This window comes from Arachis ipaensis, chromosome B7, assembly GCF_059453495.1.
Source record: "Arachis ipaensis isolate K30076 ecotype BB chromosome B7, ASM5945349v1, whole genome shotgun sequence".
In the NCBI taxonomy this organism is placed as follows: Eukaryota; Viridiplantae; Streptophyta; class Magnoliopsida; order Fabales; family Fabaceae; genus Arachis; species Arachis ipaensis.
Window position 1 is genome coordinate 87,960,050 of NC_142442.1, and position 20,628 is coordinate 87,980,677.

General features: G+C 38.3%; 1 non-coding gene across 1 annotated transcript; it reads left to right on the forward strand.

Annotated features, from left to right (window-relative positions):
• The first annotated feature begins 379 nt into the window (after window positions 1-379).
• LOC148553275 (small nucleolar RNA R71) lies at window positions 380-487 on the forward strand. Its single transcript, XR_015892559.1, has one exon. It is a non-coding gene; the product is annotated as a small nucleolar RNA R71 (small nucleolar RNA).
• The last annotated feature ends 20,141 nt before the right edge of the window (window positions 488-20,628 follow it).

Below are 20,628 nucleotides of genomic sequence, written 5' to 3' on the forward strand. Positions count from 1 at the left end.
TCACCTCTGCTATTGCAGGGTTCTCAGGATCATAAGCTTCTTCTTCAGAAGATGCCTCTTTAGTACTGTTGGATGATTCCTTCAATCCATTCAGACTCTGAGAGATCATATTGACTTACTGAGTCAATATTTTGTTCTGAGCCAATATGGCATTCAGAGTATCAATTTCAAGAAGTCCCTTCCTCTGAGGCGTCCCATTACTCACAGGATTCCTTTCAGAAGTGTACATGAACTGGTTATTTGCAACCATGTCAATGAGTTCTTGAGCTTCTGCAGGCGTTTTCTTTAGGTGAATGGATCCACCTGCAGAATGGTCCAGTGACATCTTTGATAGCTCAGACAGACCATCATAGAATATATCCAAGATGGTCCATTCGGAAAGCATGTTAGAAGGACACTTTTTGGTCAGTTCCTTGTATTTCTCCCAAGCTTCATAGAGGGATTCACCTTCCTTCTGTTTGAAAGTTTGAACATCCACTCTAAGCTTTCTAAGCTTTTGAGGAGGAAAGAACTTGGCTAAGAAAGTCGTGACCAGCTTATCCCAAGAGTTCAGGTTATCTTTAGGTTGAGAATCCAACCATATTCTAGCTCTGTCTCGTACAGCAAACGGGAAAAGCATAAGCCTGTAGACCTCGGGATCAACCCCATTGGTCTTAACAGTATCACAGATTTGCAAGAATTCAGTTAAGAACTGAAAAGGATCTTCTGATGGAAGTCCATGAAACTCGCAGTTCTGTTGCATCAGAGAAACTAGTTGAGGTTTCAGCTTAAAATTGTTTGCTCCAATGGTAGGGATTGAGATGCTTCTTCCATGTAAATTGGAATTTTGTGCAGTAAAGTCACCATGCATCTTCCTTGCTTGTTTATTTTTGGCCATGTCTCCTTCTTTTTCGAAAATTTCTGTCAGATTTTCTCCAGAGAGTTGTGCTTTAGCTTCCCTTAGCTTCCTCTTCAGAGTCCTTTCAAGTTCAGGATCAGCTTCAACAAGAATGTTCTTATCCTTGTTCCTATTCATATGAAAAAGAAGAAAACAGAAAAGAAAATATGGAATCCTCTATGTCACAGTATAGAGATTCCTTTATGCGAGTAGAAGAAGAAAAGAATAGAAGAAAGAAAAGATAAAAATCCAACACAGGGGAGAGGAGTGGGTTCGAATTCTTGGGTGAAAGAGGGGTGTTAGTAGATAAGTAAATAATTAGAAGGAGATGAGAGAGGGAAGAATTTTCGAAAATAATTGAAAAGAAAAGAAAAATATTTTTGTTTTTAATTTAAATTTAAATTTGAAATTCGAAAATAAAATAAAAAAAGAAAAATTAAATTAAATTAAATTAAAATTCAAAACAATTAGTTAATTAAAAAGAAATTTTTGAAAAAGAGGAAGGTGATTTTCGAAAATTAGAGAAAGAGAATTAGTTAAGTAGTTTTAAAAAAGATAAGAATCAAACAAAAAGATAGGATTAATTTGAAAAAGATTTGAAAATCAATTTGAAAAGATAAGAGGTTAGAAAAGATTTTGAAATTGATTTTGAAAAAGATGTTATTGAGACTTATTTTGAAAAAGATTTGAAAAAGAAATATTAAGATATTTGATTTTGAAAATTAAAGTTGATTACTTGACTAACAAGAAACAAAAAGATATGAATTTAAAGTTTAAAGATTGAATCTTTCTTAATAGGCAAGTAACAACTTGAAATTGTTGAATCAATCACATTAATTGTTAGTAAAGGTTTTGAAATTATGAAATAAAATAAGAAAAAGATTTTTGAAAATTAATTTGAAATTTTTGAAAATCATAAAAGAAAAATGAAAAAGATTTGATTTTTGAAAAAGATTTGAAAAAGATAGAATTTTTAAATTGAAAATTTGATTTGACTGATAAGAAACAACTAGATTTTAAAAATTTTTTAAAAAGTCAACTCAAATTTTTGAATTTTATGAGAAGAAAAAGGGAAAGATATTTTTTTGATCTTTTGAATTTTAATGATGAGAGAGAAAAACATCAAAAAGACTCAATGCATGAAAATTTTGGATCAAAACACATAATGCATGCAAGAACACTATGAATGTCAAGATAAACACCAAGAACACTTTGAATGTCAAGATAAACACCAAGAACTTATTTTTGAAAAATTTTTAAGAAAAGAAAAACATGCAAGACACCAAACTTTGAAATTTTCAATGTTGAGACATTAATAATTCAAAAATGCATATGAGAAACAAGAAAAGATATAAAACAAGAAATTTTAAAGATCAAACAAGAAGACTTACCAAGAACAACTTGAAGATCATGAAGAATGCAATGCATGAATTTTTGAAAAATGCAAGAAAGAGATAAACATGTAATTGACACCAAACTTAAAAACTGACGCAAGACTTAAACAAGAAACATCAAATTTTTGGTTTTTATGATTTTATTAAATTTTTTTGTATATTTTTCAAAAATTATTTTGAAAAAGAAAATAAGGATTTCAAAATTTTTAATAGGAATTCCAGGAATCTTGCACTGTTAGTCTAAAGCTCCAGTCCAGGAATTAGACATGGCTTACTAGCCAGCCAAGCTTTCAGTGAAAGCTCCGGTCTAAAACACTAGACATGGCCAATGGCCAGCCAAGCTTTAGCAGATACAAATCAGACATACAACAGCTGATATTTCATCCAACTTCATTCTATGCTGATAAGTGGAAGCCCCAGTCCAAATGAATTAGACATGGCTTTACAGCCAGCCAGGCTTCAACATGCTTCATGAAACCCTAGAATTCATTCTTAAAAATTCTGAAGAAAAATATATTTTTGAAAATATTTATTATTATTTTTTTTTTTGAAATTAATAATAATAAAAACAAAAAGCTCAAAATTAAAATAAAATTACCTAATCTGAGCAACAAGATGAACCGTCAGTTTTCCAAACTCGAACAATCCCCGGCAACGGCGCTAAAAACTTGGTGCACGAAATTGGGATCATCAACAACGGCGCCAAAGACTTGGTGCTCTCAAACGTGAATCACACTTTGTCACAACTTCGCACAACAAACCAGCAAGTGCACTGGGTCGTCCAAGTAATAAACCTTACGTGAGTAAGGGTCGATCCCACGGAGATTGTCGGCTTGAAGCAAGCTGTGGTCACCTTGTAAATCTCAGTCAGGCGGATCCAAATGGTTATGGTGAAGTGATAATAAATATAAATAAAATATAAACTAGGATAGAGATACTTATGTAATTCATTGGTGAGAATTTCAGATAAGCGTATAGAGATGCTTTCGTTCCTCCTGAACCTCTGCTTTCCTATTGTCTTCATCCAATCATTCCCACTCCTTTCCATGGCAAGCTGTATGTTGGGCATCACCCTTGTCAATGGCTACATCCCGTCCTCTCTGTGAAAATGGTCCAATGCGCTGTCACTGCATGGCTAATCATCTGTCGGTTCTCGATCATACTGGAATAGGATTTACTATCCTTTTGCGTCTGTCACTATGCCCAGCACTCGCGAGTTTGAAGCTCATCATAGCCATCCCTTCCCAGATCCTACTCGGAATACCACAGACAAGGTTTAGACTTTCCGGATCTCAGGAATGGCTATCCATGGGTTCTAACTTATACCACGAAGACTCTAATATCTCAGACTCGGTCCTCTGTAATAGATATCTAAGAGATATTCATTCTAGCTTGTTTGCATGTAGAACGGAAGTGTTTGTCAGGCATGCGTTCGTAAGTGAGAATGATGATGAGTGTCACATAATCATCACATTCATCATGTTCTTGGGTGCGAATGAACATCTTAGAATAGGAATAAGCTTGAATTGAATAGAAAAACAATAGTACTTTGCATTAATTCATGAGGAACAGCAGAGCTCCACACCTTAATCTATGGTATGTAGAAACTCTACCGTTGAAAATACATAAGAACAAGGTCCAGGCATGGCCAAATGGCCAGCCTCCATAAAGGTCTAAGATAGCATAAGACTGATCAAATATGTCTAATACAATAGTAAAGGGTCCTATTTATATCAGACTAGTTACTAGGGTTTACAGAAATGAGTAAATGATGCAGAAATCCACTTCCGGGGCCCATTTGGTGTGTGCTTGGGCTGAGCATTGAGCTTTACACGTGTAGAGGCTTCTCTTGGAGTTGAACGCCAGTTTGTAACCTGTTTCTGGCGTTTAACTCCACTTTGCAACCTGTTTCTGGCATTTAACTCTAGAATAGAGCAGAAAGCTGGCGTTGAACGCCAGTTTGCGTCATCTAAACTCGGAAAAAGTATGGAATATTATATATTGCTGGAAAGCCCTGGATGTCTACTTTCCAACATAATTGAGAGCGTGCCATTTGGAGTTCTGTAGCTCCAGAAAATCTACTTTGAGTGCAGGGAGGTCAGAATCCAACAGCATCTGCAGTCCTTCTTCAACCTCTGAATCTGATTTTTGCTCAAGTCCTTCAATTTCAGCCAAAAAATACCTGAAATCACAGAAAAATACACAAACTCATATTAAAGTCTAGAAATGTGATTTTTATTTAAAAACTAATAAAAATATACTAAAAACTAACTAAATCATACTGGAAACTATGTAAAAACAATGCCAAAAAGCGTATAAATTATCCGCTCATCAGCAACACAAGAAAATGTAACAAAAATTCCTAAAATGAAATGCAAAAGTGTTGGGATTAGAAATTGTCACCCAAAAATGCCAATCGGTCGGACGTCCTCCCCACACTTAAAAGTTTGCACCGTCCTCGGTGCATCCAATGATGAGCAAGGGGTATGGCGACTCTCCGAGTTGCTACCTTCAGCTGGTAGGTCACCCGGTATTGCATGTTCTTCTCCCGCTTCCATTTTTGCTTATGATAACTCATCCATGAAAAATAGCAAATAGTACAAGAGATGAGAAAACGCAAGAGCAAGGAAGAGTAAGTCAATAATAGGCAGCAATGAATAGTATATCACTAATGATCCAACACTTGTAATGAGAAACAAAAATTAAATCCAAAATTAAACTAGCTAAATAACTAACTAGGGGTTAATGCATGGCGTTTGGCAGTGTTGGATGATGGGTGGGAGAAACGAAGAAGAGAGAAGAAGGAAAAAAATGGAAAGAAGACAAGAAAAGAAGGCGGATGGAAGGATTGTCCACGCATACGCATCATGCCACGCGCACGCATGGGTGAGGTGGAAGGGGTCCGACGTATACGCGTGTGGCACGCGTACGTGTGGGTGGAACCAGAGAGAGGCGACGTGTACGTGTGGGTGGTTTTGTGCTAGAGGCACAACTCTAGCCCAAAACTCGCACAACTCTCGGGCTTTAGTATGGAATGTGAGGATGTTGGATCCACGTGTACGTGTGGGTTGGTGCCCTATTTTTCAAAATTTTTCCAAGTTCTTGCACCAAACCAAGCATTTCAAACCTTAAAACAACTACCAAAACACCATAAAACCTTATTTAACCTAATAGACTCCCAAATAAACACAACAAACTAAACAAAACATGAAATTAAACCTATTTTACCAATATGTACAAAAAGGAAAAAGGGAAAGATGTTACGATGGTGGGGTGTCTCCCACCTAGCACTTTTGTTCAATGTCCTTAAGTTGGACTTATGGGGAGCTCTTCATCAAGGTGGCTTGTGCTTGAATTCATCCTTGAACATCGACCAATGCTTTGACTTCCAATAGGCTCCATCATTTAAGATTAATATCTCCAAGCTTTGATGGAGTTCTTTGTAAGCTATGAGCTCCCAAAGTTGATTCTCTTTGTGCAATCCGGGATCCCACACTTTGTTTTCACACCCATCTTCAAATTGGTCATCATGATTCCATACGGGCGGCAAGCAGTCCGAATTCTCATATAAGCGCCAAAGCATCCTCTTAGACCCCCTTAAGTGAGAACTATACCAACCATTGTGCTTAGACTTTGAGCTTCCAACAATAATGAACCGTGAGTTAAGGTGTCTACCACTAACCATTTTTTTCCTACTCTTAACTCCACAAAGAGCTCTAAGTTGTCCATCATTTTCAATCAAGCCATATTCAAGTAGAAAAATAAAGCTTAGGGATAAGAATTTTATCCACTTGAATGTTGTGTTAGATGGTGACTTAGGAAGGGGGACCTCTCCATACTTAGACAATGCGAGGTCCACTCTCTTATGCTCTTCCTTTTCAACTTCCACCTCCTTGCATGCTTTTTCAAATTCAACCTCTTCCTCTTGGTAGCTTTCTTCCAATTCAAGCTCTTCATCATTGCTTACCAAGGGTATGGGAGGTAAGGTGGCTTCTTCTTTGATCTTTATGTCAAGTCCAATGGGGGAGGATTCAAATGTAGATAGGGATTCATCAATAATTGAATCCATTTGTTGATCAACCTCTTCAAAGTCTTCCACCATGATATGTTTTGGAGATTGTACACCCTCCTCAACATCAATATCAAGCTTGTTGGAAGAGGACTCTTTACTCATACATCCCCAAGGACTTCCAACATCTCTTAAATCTTTGACCGTCCCCTCCGACTCAAGTGTCTCTACTTCCTCCCTTTGTTGTAGTTCTTGCTTCAACTCCTCTTCTACACCATGAAGCTCTAAACTCACTCCCTCACTATACTCTTTGATTTCTCCACATCCATCAACGGGAGTGCCTTGATCGCCTAGGCTTAGGCGGGAGGATACTATGTTACTGACGACTTCCACCAAGGTAGCAAGCACGTCTTCTAGCTTCTTGAATTCTTCCTGCGTCTCCTCTCCATGCCTCGTGAAGCGAGAAGTGATGTCTCGTTGTCGTAGCACGAGGGAATGGCGACCTTCATCCATTGGAGGTGGTGTAGGAAGAGAAGTTTCATTGTTTGGGAAAAAGGGCTCATAATTGGAAAGTGGTTCAACAACTTCCACAAAATCATTAACAATGTCACTTAGTGTGGAAGTGTTCTCAAACTTGGAATTCACCTCTTGCTCAACTTCGCCTAGCTCTTCAACCACTTCTTCTTCATTAACAATCTTTTCCTCTTTAACTTGTTGCATGACACACTCCATGCTCCGCTCTCTGGTTGATTCTCCACATTCACCCATGGAAATGCTTTGTCTACTGTATGAATCCTATGCGTCCACATTGGTTTTAAATTTGGCAAGGTTAGCCTCGATAATTTCTTTCACTCTTTGGGCTTCCTCTTGTTCTCTTTGGCAGATGATTGCTTGAAGCCGATCCACTGCTTCCTTGTAGTGATCCTTTGGCTCTTGTTCCACTTGACTAGCATAAGTAGGATCATCTTGCTCTTGGACCAATGGATGTGAATATTTTTCCATGGAGGGTTGTGGTGAAAAAGGGAGTTCATTTTGCGGTTGAAAGTCATCATACATTGGAGGTAGTTCCTCTTGGTATAGCATGGAGGTGGTAATTCTTGAGAGTATTGGTAATTGAATTGTGGTGGTTCTTCATATGGTTCATATGGTTCACAAGGTGGTTGGTATGGTGGATAAGGATGATGGTCATATGGGGGTGTTTGGTGGTGAGGGGCTTGTGAGTATGATGGTTCAAAACTAGGTTGAGGGGTGGTTCATAGGCATATGTTGATTGTGATTGACAATCACAATGAAGGTCACCACATCCACTAGATTGATATGCATTAGGATCAGAATTATACCTATGAGAAATCGGAGGTGGTTGCCATGAAGAGTGATCAACCTCTTGAGGCCCCTCCCATCTTTGATTGTTCCATCCTTGATGCACATCGTCATTGTAACCTCCATTCCATACAACATAGTTGTAACCAAACTCATAGCCAAAGGGGTGAGAATTCATAGTAGCAAATAAAAAACCAAAAACTAACAAAAATGAGAAACAAAGTCTTAACCCTACAAAAAACCAACAAACACACAAAAGACAAACATATTTACATATTCACAATAGCCAATAACATAACATCATTGCAATTTCCCGGCAACAGCGCCATTTTTGATAGAAAGAATTCCTTCATGGTCTAGAATTTCTCTTATAGGAAAGAATTTCTTCGTTGTGAGTATAGCTCTAAACCAACAAACAATCCTCCCAATCAAAAATATTGGTTGTCACAAGTACAAACCCCAATAAGAATTTTTAACCGAAGTATTTAAATCTCCGGTTGTCTCACAAGGAATTGCAATGAAGTGCTCAATTATTGGCTATGAAGATGCAAGGGGATTTGATTTTCGAAAAAGGGGCAAGAAAAGTAAAGGAACAACTAAAGAAAGCAATTAATAAAAGAGAGACATCCTTGGCAAGAATTGAGAATCTAAGCTTTCTATCCCAGTCACTAATAACAATAATTAACAAGAATTTATCTTATTATGTCATCCCCGACGATGGAAGAAGGTATCATGTTATCTTCACACTCGAAGAAAATTTAATAAGACTAGCTAATCTCAATCCAAAGGTCCTAATCAACTCACTAAGTGAAATAGCAAGAGATTAGAGTTAATGGAGATCATACTAGCTAACAATTCTATATCACCAACATAATTTGGGTCTTAATGACTCAAGATCACTTAGTTTCTCTTTCCAAGTCAAGAATGCTCAAAGATCTACTCTAAATCCCAGCCAAGCATTTTGTCAAACACTTGGTGGGAATAAAAGGAAAACATAATAAATTGCAAAGAAAACAAGATCACCAACTCAAATCATCAATAGAACATCAAACATCAAATTTGTATTAAAAGAGATCCAAATCCAACAACAGTTCATCATCACAAAAGAAAGCATTAGGTGACATTAACAAGAAAAATAAGAGAAACAAAGGTGTAGAAACAAGAAATCACAATGGAAGTAAAATGAAGACAAGAATTGAACATGGATCTATGATGCAAATAACTCTAGAACCCTAATTCTAGAGAGAGGAGGGAGCTTATCTCTCTAGAAACTAAACTACATGATGCTATTCTTCAAACAATTGCTCCCCCTTTGCTCAATCTTCAATTCTGGATGAAATACTCTTAGAAACGAGTTGGACTTGGGCCTGGGCAGCTCAGAAATCACCCCCAGCGTTTTCACGTTAAGTAGGTCATGTGCAAGCACCGACGCGTACGCATGGGTCACGCGTACGCATGGGTCACGCGTACGCACCGCTTGCCAACTTGAAATCCACGCGTACGCGTCATGTAGGCGTACGCGTCGCCATGTGACCTCATCTTCACGCGTGCGCATCTGCTGCGCGTGCGCGTCGCTTTAAGCACTCCAAATCCTTCCAATACTTGCCTTATGAACCTAAGGTCACTCAACAAACACGTCAATTTATCGAATGGAAATAAAGTGAATCAAAATTAGCAATTTAAAGGCCTAAAAAGCATGTTTTCGCTATTAAGCACAAAATCAAGGAGAATTATAAAACCATGATATTTCATTGAATAAATGTGGGAAAAGAGTGATAAAATCCCCTAAATTAAGCACAAGATAAACCACAAAATTGGGGTTTATCAGAACTCAACCACTTCAGTTATGCTGGTGTCCGTCTCATTCCTCCGGCTGTGCTCCTCCATGAAGAACATTCATCTCCCCATGGTGCAACTGATGATAAGGTAAATAGAGAACGCACTCTACAACACCAAACTTAAAAGTTTGCTTGTCCCCAAGCAAAGAAAAACTCCAGGATGTCAAAAATTCCTTTTAATTTCTCCTGTTCCTATTCTAATCATTCTGCATGACCAAAACACATGTAAAACAAGAAAAATTCTAACAAAATTAAGATAAAGTAATTTAAAACTAGAACTAAAATAACTATAATGCTAAAATCAAAATAACTATAAAATTAAAACCAAAGTAACTGAAAAACCAAGGGTACTAATAGTTGGGTTGCCTCCCAATAAGCGTTTTGTTTAATGTCACTAGCTTGACGGTTGATTGTTACTTTTTCTTCCTCTTCTTCCAGTTTGTGACTTTAGTGGACATGAGGAGAAAAATGATAGCTATCAAAAAACAACTCCCATACAACTCTCTGATTCATTAGGACCAAGAAAAGCATATTCAAGTGTTGGGGGAGATAACTTCTATTCAAATGTGGGCAGTGCATTCAATTTTTTCTTCTCAGGAGCTTGCATACATAAAATTAAAGGGACTTGTATGGCTTTCTTTGGCATTATTGGAATGTGCAAGCATGGAGTGTGCATGGCTCCCTCCTTTGTTTATGTATCTTCCTCCTTTGTTTGTGCATCTTCCTCTTTTGTTTTTGCATTTTCCTCATTTATTTGTGCATCTTCCTCTTCTTCCATGTGTGAGGGTGAAGAGTTCTCTAATTCACTGGAGTATAAACTCTTTTGATTGATTTCCTCACTTTCTTCCATAAGATCTTGCATTATATCTCTTGGGAAGGAGTTTGCTTATTCCTCTTCCTGGGGCTTGATAATTGATAAACCCATATTTTATGATATATTTTGTGCTTAATTTGACTGATTTATTCAATCCTTCACCCACTTATTCATATTAATTGCATGGTTTTACTTTCCCTTCCTTATTATGTGATGTATGTGAAAAACATGTTTTCTATGCTTTAAAAATAATTATTTTAATTACCTTTATTTCCATTCGATGCCATGATTAGTGTGTTGAGTAGTTTCAGATCTTCTAAGTCTGGAATGACTTAAAGGATGAAAAAGGAAACATACAAAAATGGAAGGAAAGCACAAAACGGAGTTTCTAAAGAAACTGGCATCCACGCGATCGCATGGGTGACGCGGACGCATGCCAAGCGCGAATCAACAGCAACGCAGCCGCATGACTGACGCGACCGCGTGATAAGAAAAGCTCCGAATGACGCGACCGCATGGACCACGCGGACGCGTGACAGAGGCCACGCACCAGAAATTGCAGAAAACGCTCCCAGCAATTTCTGAAGCCCTTTTTGGCCCAAATCCAAGTCCAGAAGGCATAGACCAGAGATTATGAAGTGAGGGAATGCATCCATTCAGGAGAGCTCGCCAATTTAGTTACTTCTCATGATTTAGATTTAGTTTTGAGAGAGGTTCTCTCCTCTCTCTCTTAGGATTTAGGATTTCTCTTAATTTTAGGAGTGACTCTCAATTCCAGGTTTAACGTTCCTTTACTTTAAGCTTCCCTTTCACTTGTATTCATTCCTTTACTTTAGTTGATTATTTACTTTTACCATTTAATTTATGAATTCTTCTATGTTCCAGATTATTTGAATTAATGCTATTTGAGGTATTTCAGTTTATTGTTGCTCTCTTTTATTTATGTCATCATTACTTCCAATCTGAAGACATTTTTATTCCAACAAATTTACTTTTTTCCCTTTTGGTCTTGGTTAAGAAAGCAGTAACTCAGGAGTTATCTTATCTCAACATAATTGATAACTGTTATCTTTGCTAATTGAACTGAACTTCAATAATCCCAATCTTTTCTTAGGAAATAAATAGGATTTGAAGATCAAACTAATTAGTCCCTTGACTTTCCTTTGCTTTAGTAAAGGTCAACTAAGTGGAATAAAGATTCAACTTTCATTATTATTGATAAGGATAACTAAGTCTGGACTTCCAATTTCTCATACCTTGCCAAAAGTTTATTTTACAGTTATTTATTTATTTTTAATTACCATTTAAATTATTTGTCATACTTGTTCCTCATTCTTGAAACCCCAAATTTACAATCTCCATACCCAATAATAAGAACATACTTTCCTGCAGTTCCTTGAGAAGACGACCTGAGGTTTGAATACTTCGGTTATCAATTTTTAAGGGGTTTGTTACTTGTGACAACCAAAACGTTTGTACGATGGGATTTTTGAAGGTTTAGAAACTATACTTGCAACGAGGATTTATCCGCAAATTTCTAGACCACGCAAAAGTTCCTCTCGTCAAAATGGCGCCGTTATCGGGGAACTGCTAACGTGTGCCTTATTATTGGTTATTGTAAATATTTTTCTTTTACTTGTTTATTTATTTCTGTTTTTCCTTTTTAATTTTATTTGCTACTATGAACTCTCACCCTTCTCGCTTTGAGTTTGGTTCTAACTTTGTTGAAGGAAATAGAAGCCACAACAGGAATATGCATCAAGGTCAGACCAATCAAGGATGGATGGAGCCAAGAGGATCTAATCAACCCTTTAGGCAACAACACCCTCCAAGATATCATGGAAAATGACCATTCCACAATGCATACCCAGCTGATAGATATGGTGGACAACCTTGTAACTACCAACAAGCCCCACCCCGTGCCTATAGACCATCCTCTTAACAAAACCTCGAACCACCACACTCACAAGCTTCTCTTCACCATTCGCCACCACATGATCCCTATTTACCCCAGTTCCAATCCAATCACTCCCAAGCACCACCACTTTCCTATGTATCATGTCCAAATCCATCACCCCGAGAATCAGAGGTTCGCCTCAAAGAAACAGTAAATAAACTTCAAACAACCATTCGACAACTGGAGCAAGCAGTAATTCAATTAGCTTCTAGACGTTCGAACATCCAAGGACCAACCACAGCCCCATGTGGACAATCTAACGAAGAGCGTACCATGAAGGAAATACTAGAAACTCCAGTGGACAAGACAGAGAATGAATTCGTACTAGAACACGTAGAAGAAGCTGTCTTTATGCAAGAAGAAGAGTTGGTTGAAGATCTAGGAGACGCTGAACCTCCTTGGGAATTCAGAGCTGAGGAGAACTCCATCAAGGACGTTACAGTTGATGCTAAGGAGGACAATGCATAATCCCCAAGGCAAGTCGTTTATGAAGAACTAGACGGAATAACCCAGGACATAAATTTCCTTGATGATGATAGTCACAAATCAAGTTCTCTTAGTAATGAACTTGCATCTGCAAGTGAATTCTCTGAGATAGAAGAATCTTCCCCAAATGAATACGAAGATGATGTAGAGGTAGATTTCTCTCAACCTCCAATCTATGACTCGAGTGATGAGGAAGACACAGAAGACTTTGACCAGGACACAGATGCATTTGAAGAACCTTGCAAAGAAGTGGAGGAATTCACAGAAGAGCACAAGGGAGTAGAACTTACAGAAACACCAGAAACACTTACCCCAAGGCCATTACCACCCAATACAAGCTTTAAGTGGGTACAATCCTTAACCTTTAACTTTACTTTTTCACTTGAATACGGTTTGCTTGAAACAGATGGCCAGCTTAGAGCTCTCTGCGGCTTTAGGGGTAAAAGGGAAATGGCTCGTGCTCAGAGCTGGTGCACAAGGTTCAATAAGGTTCCACGCTTCAACTTGAAGTGCACGGATTGGTATCATGTTCAATTGAATGGATCTCGGAAAACGTTTGGTCACCATGGTGAGAATCTACTTTCTAAACCGCCTGGATGGAAAAATATAGATCAAGACGGAGGCAGATTTAAAAGCAAAGTTTGGGATCCTGGAATCTATTTCGACATTCGTCATTCCGGGAGCCTAAAAATTTGTTTGAAGCTGCTCAGGAGCTTTACATGCCTAGTTTGGGACCCTGGAGGCTATTGGCATTCCAAGCATTGGTGGAGATTTTTGGATGAATTTAAACATAAGCCGCCATAACAAGAAGCCCCTCTAATGTCCAACTTAAGGACTTTAACTAAAAGTGCTAGGTGGGAGACAACCCACCATGGTATGATTGTTCATTTTTCAATTTTTATTTCATTTTGTTTGTTTTCAAGTTTTATTTTATTTTATAATATTGAACCTAGAATTTTGCATCGCATTCATATTAATCATTGCATTCTGCATACTACATAAAAAAAAGGGGTGCGCGACGCGACTGCATCATTCATGCGATCGCGTCAAATGGCGAAAATACACTTCCCACGCGATCGCGTCATCCACGCGGCTGCGTCACCTGGAGATTGGCGTAAAGATCCAACGTCCAGAAAGTTAGGCTAGAATCGTGCGGCCATTGTGCGTTTCGCACAAATGACCCACGCGATCGCGTCACTTGCACACAACCAATCCCACGTGACTGCGTGAGCGACGCGACCGCGTCGCATGGATTGCACGAACACCCCAAAGGAGACAGAGAGTTGCGCTGAAACGACGCTGGATTCGTGCGTTTAGCACAAATCCCAGCGACGCGATCGCATGCGCCAGGCGATCGCGTCATTTAATCTTTTTTGCCCTCCATGCGATCGCGTCACCCACGCGATCGCATCACCCCCATCCGCCACACACACACCTACCCCTCCCTTCCCCTCTTACCCCCCCTACCCCATTACCCTACCCTTCTTTCCCCCCTGCCCCGAACAGCCGTGCCCACCACTGCCAGCCGCTGCGCCAGACTCCGTCACCACCACCCCTAGCCACCTTTCTGCCCACTCTCCTTATTCGGCCAACCAGGTTCCGACGAACGCCACCCTTCTATCCTTAGTCGTTATTTCATTATTTTCTGTTTATGTTCATGTTTAGGCTAGTTAGATATGCATGTTGTAGTGGATTTTAGGTTGTTAGGTAGCCTAGGATGTGGTTAGTGGATTTAGGTCTGTTTAATTGCGCTGTTTATGTTTCTTGTTTCATTATTTTCGCAATTCTGCTGTTGTTGTGATGATTATAATGTTCATATGCTGTCCTTTCTTGTTTCTTGCTGCTCTTTGCACTGAATTTTCATGTTTATGTTCCTTCTATGTAATTGCAGCCTTATTTTTGATTCATATGAACTATTTGACTGCTGTTTATTTTCCGGGACAATCCAATTTTAGCCGGAATACTGCCCAAATTTCTGTAAAATGTTTTCATTCATGCTTTGGTTTTGGCATTTTGAAATTTGCTTTCCTCTGCTTTACCCAAACCCATTCATGAATGCCAAGCACGCATTCTTATTCTTTTTGATTTCCTGGTTCATATATTGCATTCCTGATGTTTGATTCCAATTTTTGCTATTTCTATATCTATTTGAATCATCATCAACCTGTTTTCCTTGTTTGGTTATGAGTTACCTATCGCTTCTAATTATGAATGCTTGTTACTTAGAAACTTATCGTTATGCCACTTACCTTAACCCATTTTTCATTAACTCACTAATTCTAATTTCCTGAACTCTTTTTTAATTCTAACCAAACTAACCTTTTATAATCCTTTTTCTGGTTTTTCACTTTCTTTTAACCCTCTAACCATGGCATACTGATAATTTTTCCTACTTAACATGCCTTCTATTACATTTTGGATTGTGAATTTTTCCTGTCAAACTTTTAACTCCTATACAATCCTTAATGGACATTTACTTAACTCATTTACCTCATTCTAATTCTCCTTTGCCACTTTGTGTTTCTTTTGACTATTTGCCTATTAGTTTTCCTATTTTTATTATATCCTGGTTTTCTATTTTTCAGGATGTTAGATTCCCAGAGAAAGGGAAAAGGAAAGGCTACCACTGGCAAACGTAAAAGAGGAGAATCATCTATGTCTATCATAGATCTCATGCATGATGCCTCCTGGCGGGAGAAAAACTTCACCCCGCAGGAGAAAGCTGACCAGCTGCTCCTTGCTAATGACCCAATGAAGTTTGCAAACCGATACTGTGAGCTGAAGTATCCGGTGTTTGCAAACTCCAGGAACCTATACCTGGAGAGGACTCTGAAGATCCCAGAAGAACTCCAGCAATACACCTATGATCAGATCAAACAAAGAGGCTGGTTCTTTCTGGAGCGAAACCTGTATGAGGTCAATGCATCTTGGGTAAGGGAATTCTACTGCAATTACTTCAAGACTTCCCTAGATGCAGTGAACCTTAGGGGGAAGCAGATTCTGGTCATTGAAGAGGCAATTGAAGATGATCTGAAGCTTCTGCCTAAATCTGATCAGCCAGATGGTTATCAGAAAGCTGAGGAAGACATGCGCTTTCTGAAGTTTGATTGGGATGCAGTCAAGGCCCGGATAGCCCTTGACCTGACCGTTCCTTGGATTATGGGTCAGAACACCACCATGCCCAAGGGAATCAAGCGGGCATACATGAATGATGAGGCTCGGCTGTGGCATCAGATACTTAGCAACTTCATTATGCCGAGTACTCACGAGATAGATATACCTGCCGCTATGATCACCCTCCTATGGTGTGTGATGGAGGGTAAGGACCTGTACCTGCCATGCTTTATCCGGTTCTACATGGCCAGGGTCCACGTCCGAGGCACTCTTCCCTTTCCATATTTGATCACATAGCTAGGCCGTCGAGCTGATGTGCCTTGGGAGGATGCTGATGAGAGGCCACCTGCTGCAGAATGCAAGAAGATTATCCCGCACAGCAAAAACTTTCTGGCCTTGGGCTACAGACCTCTATTCCTCAATGCTCCTGGTGACACTGCCACACCATCTGCCGGCCCCTCCTCCTCCACAGCTACACCTGCCACCACCACTGCACCTCCACCTGCCCCAGAGCCCATCTATCATCTAGTGCACCGCCTGTTTCGACGGCTTGACCAGATGGAGCGTCGCAACAAGCGACGCTATGAGCACCTGAAGCTGATGATACGATCTGGCGACATTCCCTCCGAGCCTGACATACCATCCGAGGCATCTGAGGAGGAGGCGGATGCACCCAAGGCTGCGACTCATCCACAGCAGGAGGCAGCGCAGGCAGGCACCCAGCAGGCAGCACACCAGCAGGAGATCCCACATCAGATCTAGGCTGCAGACCCTGAGATCCCTATTCAGACAGCCCCTCCTCTACAGCAGCCGGATGCTCAGACCGCCACCACCGAGACCCCTGCCACACATCCTTCTGGTGATGACACCCCTTCACACCCTGCTTGAGTGAGCATCAGGGACGATGCTTCATTTTAAGTGTGGGGAGGTCGCCATTTCTGGCATTCTTTTTTGGTGAACCACTACATACTCTTTTTATTTATTTTGCTATTTTTCTGTATTTTTCTTTTTATTTCTATTTTGCAGTACTTATACATTGCTATTTTCATGTATGTATACTCTATTTCTGCATTTTGCATTTTTAGTTCATATTTTAGCCACTTAGTTTAGTTGCAATTCTAACTTATTAGTTATAGAAATTGTGGATTGATTAGTATAGTTTACCCTTTTTAGCATAAGATAACTTGGAATAGATTGAAAAGAAAAAAGGAAGTAAACTAGAGACTTTAACAGAATCAAAACATCCCACACCTTGTATATATGGCATTACATGTTAGTTAATTAAACAACATTTCATCAAGGAGAAACACTAGAACTTTAAAGCCACCTTAAGTTTTACATTGAGAATAATGGGAATTTTTAACTAAACCTGCATAACATACATAAGTGATAAATGATTTTTGAGCTAGAGAACACATAGCCTGTGAGTTTTGAGCTTAATTGTATGGTTACATTCAAACCATAATTTTTATTCCTGTGTTCCGCCCTTCTTGTTTATTCTGGTGTTCTTTACTTTGTTTTAATCTATATGTTCGATTATAGAATGTAGATACATACCAAGAGAGTGATTGAGGCCATTATTTGATTTTAGCTCACTTATCCCAAAATATCCTACCTTTTACATCACCCTTGTTAATCCCCTTGAGCCTTTAAATCCCCTCCTGTTTTATAACCACATTACTAGCCTTAAGCGGGAAAACAAATAAAGAAGTCCCAAGTTGAATCCTTGGTTAGCTTAAGATAGAAATTGTGTAATTGCTTAAATGTGGGGAAACCATTGGGAACATGGATGATAGAAACAAAGGGTAGAAGGTTGAAAAAGAATAAAGATGTTTCAAAATAAGAATTTTTGGGAAACATGCTCATGTGAAGTTAAAGAAATTAAATTACCATGTGCATTAAAAAAATTTATTAATTTTCAATATTTGAATAAAGGGGACACCAAAGGATTCCCCAAATGCAAATAAAGCAATGCACATGGGATAAAAATAAACATTAAGGCATGAACATGTAACATCAAAAGTGGAAAAATATGGGAAAATAGGTAAAGCAGCTTTGCTTTAGAAAGTATGTATGTTAGGTGAGATCTTAGACTAACTAAGGATTCACTTATTAGCTCACTTAGCCTTATACATATACCCTTACCTTTACCTTGGCCCCATTACAACCTTAATTAAAGACCTCATGATTTTTGGTATGTCTATATTCTATAATTGTTGATTGGTTAGATGAAGAACAAAGTTATAGAAAGAAAGAATAAAAAGAAGAATAGAGTGATTAACCCAATAAACACTGAGTGATTAGAGAGTAAACACAAAATCCAGTGAGGGTTCAATAGCTCATTAACATGTATCTCTGCTTAAATTATTAATTGTCTTGCAAGTTTTTAAAATGTTTTTCTCTCCCATCTCAATTGTAAAGGCACTTTATCACTATCTAAGGCTTGGCTATATATATATACATGACTCCTTGAGAATGTGAATTAATTTAACTACATGCAAGCTTTATATTCAAGTGAATAAAAATTAGAATTGCATGATGCATCATTCATCTAGGTAGTTGCATTTAGATTAGATTGCATTGCATGACATTCCACCACTTTAACCTTACTTTTTACCTTGGATTTAGCATGAGGACATGCTATTGTTTAAGTGTGGGGAGGTTGATAAACCCATATTTTATGATATATTTTGTGCTTAATTTAAGTGATTTATTCAATCCTTCACCCACTTATTCATATTAATTGCATGGTTTTACTTTCCCTTCCTTATTATGTGATGTATGTGAAAAACATGTTTCCTATGCTTTAAAATTAAATATTTTAATTACCTTTATTTCCATTCGATGTCGTGATTAGTGTGTTGAGTAGTTTCAGATCTTCTAAGGCAGGAATGACTTAAAGGATGAAAAAATAAACATACAAAGATGGAAGGAAAGCACAAAATGGAGTTTCTAAAGAAACTGGCATCCACGCGATCGCATGGGCGACGCGGACGCATGCCAAGCGCGAATCAACAGCGACGTGGCCGCATGACTGACGCGACCGCGCGCCTTAAGCAAAACACATATGACGCGGCCGCATGACTGACGCGACCGCGTGACAAGAAAAGCTCCGAATGACCCGACCGCGTGACCCACGCGGACGCGTGACATAGGCCGCGCACCAGAAATTACAGAAAATGCTCCCAGCAATTTCCGAAGCCCTTTTTGGCCCAAATCCAAGTCCAGAAGGCATAGACCAGAGGTTATGAAGTGAGGGAATGCATCCATTCAGGAGAGCTCGCCAATTTAGTTACTTCTCATGATTTAGATTTAGTTTTGAGATAGGTTCTATCCTCTCTCTCTCTTAAGATTTAGGATTTCTCTTAATTTTAGGAGTGACTCTCAATCCCAGGTTTAATGTTCCTTTACTTTAAGCTTCCCTTTCACTTTTATTCATTCCATTACTTTAGTTGATTATTTACTTTTACCATTTAATTTATGAATTCTTCTATGTTCTAGATTATTTGAATTAATGCTATTTGAGGTATTTCAGTTTATTATTGCGATCTTTTATTTATGTCATCATTGCTTCCAATCTGAAGACATTTTTATTCCAGCAAATTTACTTTTTCCCCTTTTGGTCTTGGTTAAGAAAGCAGTAACTCAGGAGTTATCTTATCTCAACATAATTGATAACGGTTATCTTTGCTAATTGAACTGAACTTCAATAATCCAAATCTTTTCTTAGGAAATAAATAGGATTCGAAGATCAAACTAATTAGTCCCTTGACTTTCCTTTGCTTTAGTAAAGGTCAACTAAGTGGAATTAATATTCAACTTTCATTATTATTGATAAGGATAACTAAGTCTGGACTTCCAATTTCTCATACCTTGCCAAAAGTTTATTTTACAGTTATTTATTTATTTTTAATTGCCATTTAAATTATTTGTCATACTTGTTCCTCATTCTTGAAACCCCAAATTTACAATCTCCATAACCAATAATAAGAACATACTTCCGTGCAGTTCCTTGAGAAGACGACCCGAGGTTTGAATACTTCGGTTATCAATTTTTAAGGGGTTTGTTACTTGTTACAACCAAAACGTTTGTACGAAGGGATTTTTGAAGGTTTAGAAACTATACTTGCAACGAGGATTTATCCGCAAATTTCTAGACCACGCAAAAGTTCCTCTCGTCAATAATCAACTCCACATATTTCTCTATATTTTTGACACTCATCCTCATATCATGTATGCATTCTTTCATGAGAAGTTCAAGAGCTGATGGTTCTTGATATAAATAAGGAGATGGTGGCTTTTGATATGAATAAGAAAGAGATGATGGTTCTTCATAAGAGTAAAAAGAGGATGGTTCTTGGTATGAATAGGGAGATGGTGGCTCTTGATATGAGTAGAAAGATGATGGTTCTTAATATGGATAGAGAGGTGGTGGTTCTTGGTATGAATATGGAGATGGTGATTCTTGATAGTTGGAACATAAAGCACTGAAGTTTCTTTGATTTTGACTTTTCCAACCAAAATTTGGGTAGTTTCTCTATCCACAATAATGAGAATCACTCCTTAGGTGTGAGTAGTAACCCACGTAATCTCTCTCCATTATTTTTCCTTAGCACAAAGCACCAAACAGAATTAAACGCACCATGTGGACATAAAGGAAAATAAAATAAAATATAAAATAAAGTGAAAATAAAAGAAAAATAAAATAAAGAAAATAAACTGAATAATTAAGAAAATAAAATAACTAATAAGCAAAAATGAGTATAAGATTTAAACTCAATAAATAAAATAACTAGGAAGAATAAAACAACGAAGGGGA